Consider the following 13,045-nt stretch of genomic DNA (forward strand, 5'->3'; position numbering starts at 1 on the left):
TTGAGATCAAAATTGAACCTTTTTACGGCCCAATAAGCACGGTGCTCTAATTCCACCGGGAGATGACATGCTTTGCCAAAGACAAGTCGATATGGTGACATGCCAATGGGTGTCTTATAAGCTGTCCGGTAAGCCCAAAGTGCATCGTTTAGCCGTAATGACCAATCTTTGCGATCCGGTCTAACCGTTTTTTCTAGAATGTGCTTAATCTCCCGGTTAGAAATCTCTACTTGACCACTCGTTTGAGGGTGGTAAGGTGTAGCAACCTTATGAATGACTGAATACTTAGCAAGGACGGATTTGAGATAACGATTTCGGAAATGAGATCCGCCATCACTAATGATTGCTCGGGGTGTACCAAAACGACTAAAGATGTGAGATTGAATGAAATGGATCACGACTTTATGATCATCGGTTTTGGTAGCCGCGGCTTCAACCCATTTAGACACATAATCCACCGCTACAAGGATGTACTCATAGCCATAAGAAGATGGAAATGGTCCCATGAAGTCAATCCCCCACACATCAAAAATTTCAACAATTAAAATGTTGGTGAGGGGCATCATGTCTCTTCGGGACATGGATCCAAGTTTTTGACATCGTTCACACGATTTGCAAAAATTGTATGCATCCCGGAACAAGGTAGACCAAAAGAATCCGCTTTGAAGGATTTTGTTAGCGGTCTTTTTGGCACTGAAATGGCCTCCACAAGCAAGAGTATGGCAAAAATTTAAAATGCTTGTGGCCTCGGTTTTAGGAATACATCGCCGGATGATTTGGTCCGGGCAATACTTGAATAATTCCGGATCTTCCCAAAAGAAATGCTTGACTTGGGAGAAAAACCGGTCCCTCTCTTGTTTGGACCAATGAGCTGGAATTTTGCCAACCGCAAGATAATTGACAATATCCGCAAACCACGGAAGAGTAGAATGTGAAACTTGAAGAAGTTGCTCATCCGGAAAGGAATCACGGATGGCTGCAAATTCCGAAGATTTCTCAATAAGTAAACGAGAGAGATGATCGGCGACAACATTGTCGGTCCCTTTTTTGTCCCGGATGTCAATGTCAAACTCTTGAAGTAAGAGGATCCATCGAATTAAGCGGGGTTTTGTCTCTTTTTTCGCTAACAAATGCCTAAGGGCGGCATGATCTGAAAAGACGATGACCTTGGAGCCAAGAAGATAGGAGCGAAATTTATCCAAGGCGTACACCACAGCTAGCAATTCTTTTTCAGTGGTGGTGTAGTTCAATTGGGCATCACAGAGAGTTTTGCTAGCATAATAAATGACATGCGGAAGTTTATCCACACGTTGGCCCAAAACCGCCCCTAATGCATAATCGGATGCATCACACATGATCTCAAAGGGAAGAGACCAATTAGGGGGTTTCATGATCGGGGCAGAGGAGAGGAGAATGCGAAGTTTGATGAAAGCTTCCATGCAAGCGTCATCAAAATTGAACGGAACATCCTTGGCTAAGAGATTACACAAGGGCCGTGAGATTTTGCTAAAATCTTTGATGAAGCGACGATAGAATCCGGCATGGCCAAGAAAAGAACGGATTTGACGGACGGAATTCGGAGGAGGAAGATTAGAGATTAACTCAACTTTTGCCTTGTCTACCTCGATTCCCCGCTTAGAAATGACATGTCCTAAAACAATGCCTTCTTGGACCATAAAGTGGCTTTTCTCCCAACTTAGAATGAGATTCGTCTCTTTGCATCTTTGGAGCACAAGAGATAAATTTTTGAGACACGAGTCAAAGGAGGAGCCAAATACGGAAAAGTCATCCATGAAAACTTCCAAGAACCTTTCAACCATATCGGAGAATATGGACATCATGCACCTTTGGAACGTTGCCGGTGCATTGCATAGACCAAAAGGCATGCGTCGATAGGCAAAAGTACCAAAGGGACATGTGAATGTTGTTTTCTCTTGATCTTGGGGGGCGATGGCCACTTGGTTATAGCCGGAATAACCATCAAGAAAACAATAGAAGCTTTGGCCGGCTAACCTTTCTAGGATTTGATCAATAAATGGGAGCGGGAAATGATCCTTCCTAGTTGATGAGTTGAGTTTACAATAGTCAATGCACACACGCCACCCGGTGGTGGTTCGTTGTGGCACGAGCTCGCCCGCTGAATTTTCAACAACGGTGAGCCCGGATTTCTTGGGGACAACTTGTGTGGGGCTCACCCACTTGCTATCAGAGATAGGATAGATGATTCCCGCATCTAGCAATTTGATCACCTCTTTCATGACCACTTCCTTCATGTTTGGATTTAACCGGCGCTGGACCTCTCTAGTAGGCTTTGCGTCATCCTCCATCTGAATGCGGTGCATACAAATGGAGGGGTCAATTCCTTTCAAATCTGCCACTGTCCAACCAATAGCTTCTTTATGCTCTTGGAGCACTGCTAAAAGGTTGGTCTCTTGGTCTTTTTGAAGGTCCGAGGCAATAATGACCGGAAGGGTTTGCTTTGGACCAAGGAACACATACTTGAGATGGACCGGGAGCGGCTTAAGCTCAAGTTGTGGCGGAGATAACAATGATGGGACCGGAGGAGTGGTGGAAAGTTGGGGAAGTGGTTCTTTTGGAATTTTCCAAGGAGGTACATCCATGATAGCATTAATATCAAGCAAGGAATTGACTTCTTGAATGGCTTGATCAACATCAAAGTTTGAGAAGTCAAAATGAGACATGCAAGTTTCAAGGGGATCTTTGCTTAGGATGAAGGGGAGAGATTCTTCGACCACTTCATCAATGACATCCACAAGAAAACAATCATCCTCATTGGAGGGATGTTGAGTTGCATGAAAGATGTGGAGTTTGACTTGCATGTTTCCAAAAGCAATGTCCATCACCCCGGTTCTGCAATTAATTGATGCATTAGCCGTAGCCAAAAATGGTCTACCAAGGATCACGGGAATGTGCTTTTTTGGGTCATGGACTGGTTCCGTATCAAGAACCACAAAATCTACCGGGAAGTAGAATTTGTCCACTTTGATGATGACGTCCTCAAGAATACCTCGTGGATGCTTGACCGATCTATCGGCAAGTTGCAAAACCACGGAAGTCGGCTTAAGATCGCCCAAACCAAGTTGTAGGTAGACCGAGTATGGAATTAAATTCACACTAGCTCCTAAGTCAAGGAGGGCCCTCTCGATTTTGCTGTCACCAATGACGCACGAGATTGTGGGGGCACCCGGATCCTTATACTTCGGGGGAGTGCTGTGCTGAATAATAGCACTAACATTTTCAGTCAACCTCACTTTTTTTGGCAAATGATTTTTAGAAGTGCGCTTTTGAGTGCACAAATCTTTGAGAAATTTTGCATAGGGAGGGATTTGCTTGATAGCATCCAACAGGGGCAAGTTAATCTTCACTTGCTTGAAGACTTCCCACATGTCTTGAATTTTACAATTCTTGTTCCCAAAGTGTGTCGACTCTTGAAGACGTTGAGGAAACGGAGCTTTTGGCTCATAAGTAGTTTCCACATTTGGGGAGACATGTGTGGGATATCCGTGAATGGTATTGGGACAAGAATTTGGATTAGAAGAGCTTGAATTTGGATTTTTCAACGGCGAAACTTCTTCACTTTTGTCTCCATCGACCTTGTTGTCCACCACTCTACCACTCCGAAGGGTGGTGATAGCTTGAACTTGTTCATGAGTCGGCCCACTCGGAGGAGGGGTTTCGTCAATCACATGCATTCCTCTAGGATTTTCAAAAGGTTGAGAGGGAAGCTTGCCCTTGTCCTTTTGAAGCAATTGATTCACCGAGTTAGCTATTTGGCCCACTTGATTTTCGAGATTAGCTATGGATTAAGTATGAGAGTAGACCATTTGGAGAGTAGGCTGCAAGGATGTCAAGAGTTGCTTGTTGGCATCCATTATTTGCTTATTTAATGATTCCATCATTTGCTTGTTTGCAGCTACTATCTCGTCAGTTGGACACACAGGAAGTTGATTGGAGACATTTGGATTGTAAGGAGGACGGTAGCTTGAAGAGGCTTGGAAAGGTCTACCTTGATATTGAGAAGAGGGCTGATTTTGCCGCCCTTGGTTTTGGAATTGGGAATTCTGTGGGGCTTGTTGCCGCCATGAGAAATTCGGATGATCACGCCAACCCGGATTGTAGGTGTTGGAATATGGATTGTTCCCGGGCCGCGAGAACATGGCATTAGCTTGCTCTTGGTTGGGACTAGGAAATTGCTCCGTTGTGGGGCAATCTTCCGAGAGATGGAATGGACTAGTACATGAAGCACAAACTGAACTTGCCGAATTTTGAGACAATGAAGGAGGAAGATGTGGTGCCATCAATTGATAGAATTTATGAGCGATGGCATCCACTTGAGATGATTCCTCCCTTATTGACTTTGGTTGACAAGGGTTGGTGTTGCTTGGAGTGGTTGGGGTCGGAGCCCTACGAGAATTGTGTTGAAGTGAATTTTCACTCAAATTCTCAAGTAAGGTCCAAGCCTCATCCGCATTCTTGGACATGAACATCCCACCACAAGAAGAATCAACCATGAATCTATGGGTTTCGGTCAAGCCGGCATAGAAAGCTTGCACTAATTGCCATTTTGGGATCAAATGATGAGGACACTTCCGAAGAAGATCTTGTAACCTTTCCCAAGTCTCGTGGAGTTGTTCTCCATCAACTTGAGAAAAGCTTAGAATGGAACGCCTCATTTGGTTGGTTTTACTCACCGGATAATACTTCTTAAGAAATTCTTGTTGCAATTGACCCCAAGAAGTAATAGAGTTGGGAGCGAGGGAGTTCAACCAATATTTTGCCCTATCTTTTAGGGAGAATGGGAAGAGATGGAGATGAAGTGCATTGTCCGGAAAACCTCTCAACCGGATGGTTGAACAGATTTCAAGGAACTCATCAAGATGCTTGTATGGATCTTCATTATCAAAGCCATGAAATGATGGAAGCATTTGAATGGTACTAGACTTGATCTCATATTGAGCTGCATCGATGTTTGGCATCACTATGCAAGATGGAGAAGCATAGGTGGTAGGGATGAAATGATCTCTAAGAGTCATTGGCTCGATATTAGGAATTTCAGCCCTTTTATTCCCCGGATTTCCTACGTTATCCCCCATTATATTGAATTCAGTTTCAAGGTCCCTTGTAAGAGTGGGTTCCCTAAGGTTCCGTCTAAGAGTTCTTTCAAGAGAATTGATATCAATGGGCGAATCGATTGTGGGTAAGGAAAGTGACCTACGACCGAACATCAACAATAAAGCATATACTCAATCAAAGCAATTCATCAACCACAACTCCACATACGATGTTCCCTTTCTCCTCAATTATCAAGACGGAAAATGTAAATGGCCACGACAAGGACCGATGCTTTAACACAAAATTTAAACAGGATAAGAGCCTCAACAAGGGCTTCACAACTAAACTAAAACTAAATTTAACACATGCACAATATTCACAACTCGAAACTAGAAGTCACGAGACTTACCTGGGGTCCTCTAGACTTACAATTTGCTAGCATTCCCACGGCGAGCTTCGAGTCCCTAGAATCTTACAACACTTAAAACACAAAGGTGGTCAAAACACACAAGGAATATTCACAAGACACAATATTCACAATCAAACTAAATTTAACCCTAAACTTTGGTTGCTAAACCGTTTGCAGTCCCCGGCAACGGCGCCAAAAATTGATCGGTTGGTCAATCATACATCAACCTTCGCAATAGCACGAATCATTGTAAAATAGGGCTATTGGTCGGGTAAGTCGAACCACAGGGACTACGCTAGTCTAATACAACCTAAATGTCTAGAATCATTCTTAGAATGATGAAGGGTGTATAGAGGTTTTGTTGGATGTCACTTAAGCTAGGAAATTAAAAGTGCATAAAACAGTAAATTGCAAGAATTTAAGGGAGTGAGTACAAGTAAAGAAGGCTAGGGAAATGAATCCACCTCCATCCCTATACACATGCTAGGTTAAGATTAATTTAAGGGGAAAACAACATATATGATAGTCATGATACATAACAATACTAGGTTGCTATAATATCCTTAAGAAGTTCATTTAATTAGAAAGGCAAGAATAAACCATCAAAGGTTCACATGATCAACTACCTAAACTAAAATGTAGCTTAGAACATGCTTACTAAGCCAAGGATTATCAAGCCCTAATTTAAATGGTGAATGCACATAAAGCTAAGAATCAAGTATAGCCCATCAAAGGGAAACCCTAAGCCATGAACTATCTAGGTTCTCCAACTCCATGCCATTAAAACCATTCCATGATCTAACTTCCATTGTCACCATGGAAGTGCAAGCAATATGATTAAGAAAGGCAACCATCCAAGACAAGATGAGTAACTCACAATAATCATTTAAAACATTCAACATTCATTACAACAAAAGTGAGGCTCTTGACCATGGAAAGACTATCAGAAATACATTGTAATCCCCAAAAATAAACTATACTAACACATGCTTACAAGGGAGGGGTTTCATCACCTCCCTAGATGAGGTTTAGTTACCCATTGGTGAGCTAGAAGAAGGAAGAAGCATCATCCTCATCTCCATTTTCGTGCTCCTACTGTAGCACTCAAGAACACCCTCTCCTTCTCTCTTCTCTCTCCTTTCTCTTGCTCAAGATAAAGCTTAATGATATATGTGGCCTTTGGGTAGCCTTTTATGCTCCAACCATACCCTCTCTCCTCCAAGGGACACCTCCAACCACTTCATAAAGAGGGAAGATGGCATTGAGGAATCCAATGTGCAAGTGGGCTGAAATGATCCATTTCCGAAGGGCATTCTGCCTGATTTTCGAGCGCACGCTTGGTGACTTCGAGCACTCTAACTTAGTGCAATGTGCAACATGCTCCTCTTGCTCAGTGCTGACCTATTTTGGGAAAACTGCTATAACTTTGTGCCCCGAACTCCGAATGACGATCTGTTTGAAGCTTTGGAGAGCTGATTCAGTGCTTTAAAAACTTCATGTTTTGATGAAGACCCAAATCTCCAGTCTGGTTGGTCGAAAATGGGGAGAAAGGCAGTACATCAGTGCTGCCAGGCAGTTCTGCGCACCTCTGTTGTGAAGATCATAACTCTCTGCTCCGAACTCCGAATGATGAACCACTTGAAGATTTGGAAAGCTGATTCAGAGCTCTAAATCTTTCATGTTATGAGGGAAGTCCAGTTCTCGAGTTTGGAAGGTCAAAATGGCAAGCAAAGACCAGGCTCTACTGCTGCCAGAATTCAGCATTGGCACCCTTTTGTTGCTCAAGACTCCACAAGGCCTTATTCTTGTTCCATTTTGGCCAATGAACCTGAAAATGCATAAAAACATAGAATTGGAGTTAATCTACATAAAATAATTAATAACTGGACTTTGTTAATGTAATTTAGGGCGCTTGAATATACATTATTCGGCGCTCATCATGGATATATATATACTTATGAACTAAATAGATATTGTGAGGTATCTTGGGTGTATCTGCGTATCGGGTCTCTGTATGGATTGTAGTTAGATTAGAACTTGTTCGTGGACCTGACCCACTATTATGTTTCAGGTAACGAACGGTTCCAGGTTGTAGAGCTTGTTCGTGCTGAGCAGAGACGGTTACTCATTCTTCTGACGATATAGGAGTTTTCTTCATGGTTTAGCATTGGAGTTCTTCAGTTGTTATTTTCCAGTGTTGGAGTTTATTAGGGGTCCACCAGATGGATTCCCGAGTTGTACTAAAAATGGAAAAGTTGGATGTATCAGAATAATTCTTTATTTATAAAATTTTATTATGAGGTTTCAGTTTTTGGATTATCATTCGAGTTTCTTTTCAGTAATTTTATTTATTCCTGTTTATCTTAATTGTATTATGTGTTCATTTATTGCTAATTGGTTTGATATCCTCGGGTAATCGGGCGTGGGCTTGTCCAACCCGTATCCGGAAATCTGGGGGTATCGCAATTTCCCGGCCTCCAATAGGTGGGAGTTAAAGAATCAGTTTTTTGGCCATATCTAAGGCAATATGTCAGTGACAGAATACGAGAACAGGTTCACCTCATTCTCTCGCTTTGCTCTAGAGATGGTGAGTAATGAAGTTGATAAGGTTCTAAAGTTTATCTCCGGACTTGACTACGAGGCCGTTGTTAATAGCACAGGGCATTAGGGTTTATTTGAGGCAGTGGAAAGGGCATTAATGCTAGAGGCGGAGGCCAAAGATAAATATTCAAGATGGGAACAGTGGAAGCAAAAGAGGAATGCAGGGTCATTTTCAGAGGGACCTTCAGGGAAGAGGAACAGGGGTGGTTCATCTCAGTTTCAGGGGCAGCAGTTAGCACGATCCGCTCCTACCACTCCTATGCCAGCAGGGTCTGCTAGGAGTGGTGTCATTTGTTATCGTTGTAATCAGCCAGGTCACTACAAGTCAGAGTGTCCACAGACATTGGTTAATTCTGGGGCTTGTTTTGGTTATGGCCAACAGGGCCATAAGGTTACGAATTGTCCTAATCAAGGAGCAGGCACCGGTAGTGGCACAAAGTCACAACAGAGGCCGTCACAGTCGGCTACGATTTAGTCAGGTTTCAGACCACCACCATCACAGCCTGCCATGTCCTCTCAGGGTTCACGGCCAGTTAGGAGGGATACTCCTACTATGTCAGTGCAGAAGTTAGGTGTTTAGGTTGGCAGTTCTCAGGCATAGGCACCACAGGGACGTGTCTTTGCACTTGCACCGACTGATACATCTTTTGGATCGTCAGTTCTCCGAGGTATATTTCCAGTGTTTGGTTCTTGGGTCCGTGTTTTGTTTGACTCTGGTGCATCTCATTCTTTCATTTCATCATCATTTGCACTTGCATCGGGGTTAGAGGTCAGTTTCATGGATCGGGCGTTACGTGTTGATACGCCAGTTGGGGTTTCAGTGTCTTTGAGTCAAGTTGTATGATATTTGTTGCATTGTGATAGCCTAGCGGACCTTTGTGTTTGACCTCATCCTCTTGGAGATGACTAGCTTTGATGTCATTCTCAGGATGGATTGGTTAGTTTCCTTTCATGCCACGATAGACTGTTTTAGAGGTAGAGTCACAGTTTGCACTCCCGAGGGAGACTGTTTTTTTTCGTGGGAGATCGGAGTGATTCCCACATTTCATCATTTTATGGAGTTCATGGTGATTACTTCTTGGCTAGCCTTATAGCCGAAAAAGATAATGTTGTGGAAGGAGATTATCCTGCAGTTGTTCATGATTTCTTGGATGTGTTTCCGGAGGATTTAACAGAGTTGCCGCCACACTGAGAAGTGGAGTTCACTATTGATTTAATGCCAGGTACTGCGCTGATTTCTATGGCATTGTATTGTATGGCACCAGTTGAATTGGAAGAATTAAAGAGGCAGCTTAATGATTTGAGGATGAAAGGTTTCATCCGACCAAGTATGTTACCGTGGGGTGCACCGATTTTGTTTGCTAAGAAGAAATATGGTTCTTTGAGGTTTTGCATTGATTACCGGAAGTTGAATCGTGCCACCATCAAGAATAAGTATCCTTTGCCAAGGATAGATGATTTGTTTGATCAGTTGAGAGGAGCTAGTTATTTTTCGAAGATTGACTTAAGGTCAAGCTACTATTAGTTACGGGTTAGGGATGAGGATATCCCAAAGACAGCATTCCATACATAGTATGGACACTATGAGTTCCTTGTTATGCCTTTTGGCTTGACTAATACGCCAGCGGCATTCATGGACTTGATGAACCGCGTCTTTCACGATTACTTGGACCAGTTTGTGGTACTTTTGGTGGATGACATTCTCATGTATTCACAATCTCAGGAGGAGCACGAGGTTCATTTGAGTATTATTTTACAGATTTTGCGGGAGCATCGATTGTATGCCAAACATAAGAAATGTGAGTTTTGGCTACAGGAGGTGAAATGTTTGGGGCATGTTGTTTCAGAAGGTAGAGTGTCAGTAGATCCATCAAAGGTTGAAGTAGTTTTGAATTTGGAGCAACCCAAGAATGTTTTTGAGATTCGGAGTTTCCTTGGCCTAGCGGGTTACTATTGGAGATTTGTGAAAGATTTCTCCCGTTTGGCATCTCCTATGACCCGTTTGACCCAGAAAGGGATTAAGTTTGTGTGGAATGAAGCCTGTGAGTCATCTTTTCAGGAGTTGAAGACAAGATTGACTACAGCTCCAGTGTTGGTGATACTTGAGCGTGGCTTGGGTTATGTGATTTATTGTGACACTTCACGTGATGGTTTGGGATGTGTGTTGATGCAAGATGGTAGAGTAGTGGCTTATGGGTCTCGATAGTTAAAGACTCACAAGCTTAACTACCCTACTCATGATTTGGAGTTAGCGGCAATTGTATTTGCCTTAAAGTGTTGGAGACATTACTTGTATGGTGAGAGATTCGAGGTGCACTCGGATCATAAAAGTCTCAAGTATTTTTTCTCCTAAAAGGACTTGAACAACAGATAGAGAAGATAGGTTGAGTTCTTGGAAGATTACAATTTTGACTTGCAGTATCATCCGGGGAAGGCAAATGTGGTAGCAGATGCCTTAAGTCGGAAATCTCGTGGAACTTTGGCTAGTTTGGCCATCTGAAAATAGAAGATGGTTGAAGATCTGGCAGAAATGGGATTGCAGTGTTTTGATGACAATGTTGACAGTGAGCCAGCATTCTTATTTAGTCTTGTGGCTCAGTCTACTCTTGTTGTACAAGTGATTGAGTCATAGAGACAGGACCCGGATTTAGATGTCATTCACGCTTAGATCTCCATTGGTGAGACAGTGAAAGATTGGGCCTTGCATGCAGATGGGGGTCTATGGTTCAGAGGTTTATTGGTGGTTCCCATGGTTTGTCGTAAGGACGTCTTACGGGAGTTTCACACGTCCCACTTTGCAGTTCATCTAGGTGGTACCAAGATGTATCACAATTTGAGACGTCAGTATTGGTGGGACGGGATGAAAAAAGATGTTGCATAGTTTGTGGCTAAGTGCCTTACCTGTCAACAGGTGAAGGCCGAGCATCAGAGACCAACTGGTTTGTTGCAACCATTGCCTGTAGCGCAGTGGAAATGGGAACATATTGCTATGGATTTTATGACAGGTCTTCCAAGGTCATGGAGGGGCAATGAAGCCGTATGAGTCATCATTGACAGGTTGACCAAGACGGCTTACTTTTTTCCTATTAAGGCAACAGATGATACAGAGAAGCTTGGTGTACTTTATATGAAAGAGATTGTAAGGTTGCATGGAGTTCCAATAACTATTGTCTCAGATAGGGATGTTAAGTTCACTTTGAAGTTCTGGGAAGGACTTCAAGCAGTATTTGGTTCAGCGTTGCATCTTAGTACGGCATTCCATCCATAGACAGATGGCCAGTCGGAGCGTACTATCCAGATTTTGGAGGATATGCTACGGGCATGTGAACTTAATTTGGGAGGTAGTTAGGAGGATCACCTTTCGCTTATTGAGTTTGCCTATAACAACGGTTATCAGGTAAGCATTGAGATGGCTCCATTTGAGGCCTTGTATGGTAGACCATGTAAATCTCCAGTTTGTTGGACTGAGGTAGGCGAGACCGCCGCCTTAGGACCCGACATAGTACTTGAGACTACCAAGAAGATTAAGCTGATCAGACAGAGGTTACTTATAGCTCAGAGCCGACAGAAGAGTTATGCGGATAAGTGGAGACGGCCATTATCCTTTAAGGTAGGAGACCACATTTTTCTTAGGGTTTTTTCACGGAAGGGTTTGATGAGATTCGGGAAGAATGGTAAGTTGTCGCCACGATTCATTGGACCGTTTGAGATTTTGGATCGGGTAGGAGAGGTTGCCAACAGATTTGCTTTACCACCACAGATGGACAGAGTCCACAATGTCTTTCATGTATCGATACTATGGAAGTACGAGCCGAATCCATCTTACATTTTGAGTTGGGTTAATATAAACATTGATGAGGATGTTTCCTACGAGGAGGGATCAGTTCATATCTTTGACACACAACAGAAGGTGTTGAGAAATAAGACGATACCAATGGTGAAAGTTCTTTGGAGGCACCACGGAGTTGAGGAGGCTACTTGGGAGCTCGAACAGAAGGTTCTCTCCAAGTACCCAACGTTGTTTTTAAGTTGGGGATAATGTAATGTTTAAGTTTTTCTGTTATATATATTTATGTGTGTGTTAGGAGAAGTTTTTTTATTTTACCTGCGGGACCTACATGATATTATATCAATTGTGAAGGCTTTATAGCCATTACCTTCGCCAGACTTCTCATTTCTCACGGCCAACTCTCTCTCTTTCACTGGATTTCTTTTCTTCTTTTTTCTTTTACAACTTCAAATCTTGATTTCTCTTTCATCCCTTGGTAATTTTGAGTGCCATTTGAGGCAAAACGGAGAGCACGGCGAGCTCTACACGTGTGTACCAGCAATTCCAGTTTTGAGCAACCTAGGGAGTCCGAAAATCTTGACCCATTTTGAGGGTTTGAGATGAAAATTAGGGGTTTTGCAAAAAATAGAGATAGGGGTTCCTAATTCACTTTTTCTTGCTCCTTTGTGAATCATCTTATTTGATTTGTTGTCAAGCATGTTAATTTGTGTTAGTTTTTCCTTGAAATGATCATATTGTTGTAATGAGATATGTGTTTATGTGTTTTAATTGGAGTTACATGAAATATATGCTTATATGAATTTAATTCCATGCCTTCCTTGCTTACCATGCTAGAATTTTGTTGAAGGAAGTATGTTATTTTTTTTTAAACTTCTTGTGAAGCATGCTAAGTAATTAAATCTTAAAATTGGCGTGTGATGATAAATGTTGCTATGACCAAAAAGGCATGAAGCATCTATGTACTTCATTGGGAACGAGATGGGATCATGAATTTGATAAATAAATACATATATATTTTTAGGAAAGATTTTTGAAAATGATTTTGTGAAAAACCCGACCGCTTAGGAGTTGCCTAGGGACCGCGGCATTAGTGAGGCCTAGTGGGGACTAGGGAGACCGCCATAGTGTAGTTGAGTTACGTGGGCCCTAAATGACGCCATGGAGTTACCATG

This window comes from Cornus florida, unplaced genomic scaffold (assembly GCF_030987335.1).
Source record: "Cornus florida cultivar Cherokee Brave unplaced genomic scaffold, ASM3098733v1 CherokeeBrave_3.0.0_Hap2_Chr05, whole genome shotgun sequence".
Taxonomy (NCBI): Eukaryota; Viridiplantae; Streptophyta; class Magnoliopsida; order Cornales; family Cornaceae; genus Cornus; species Cornus florida.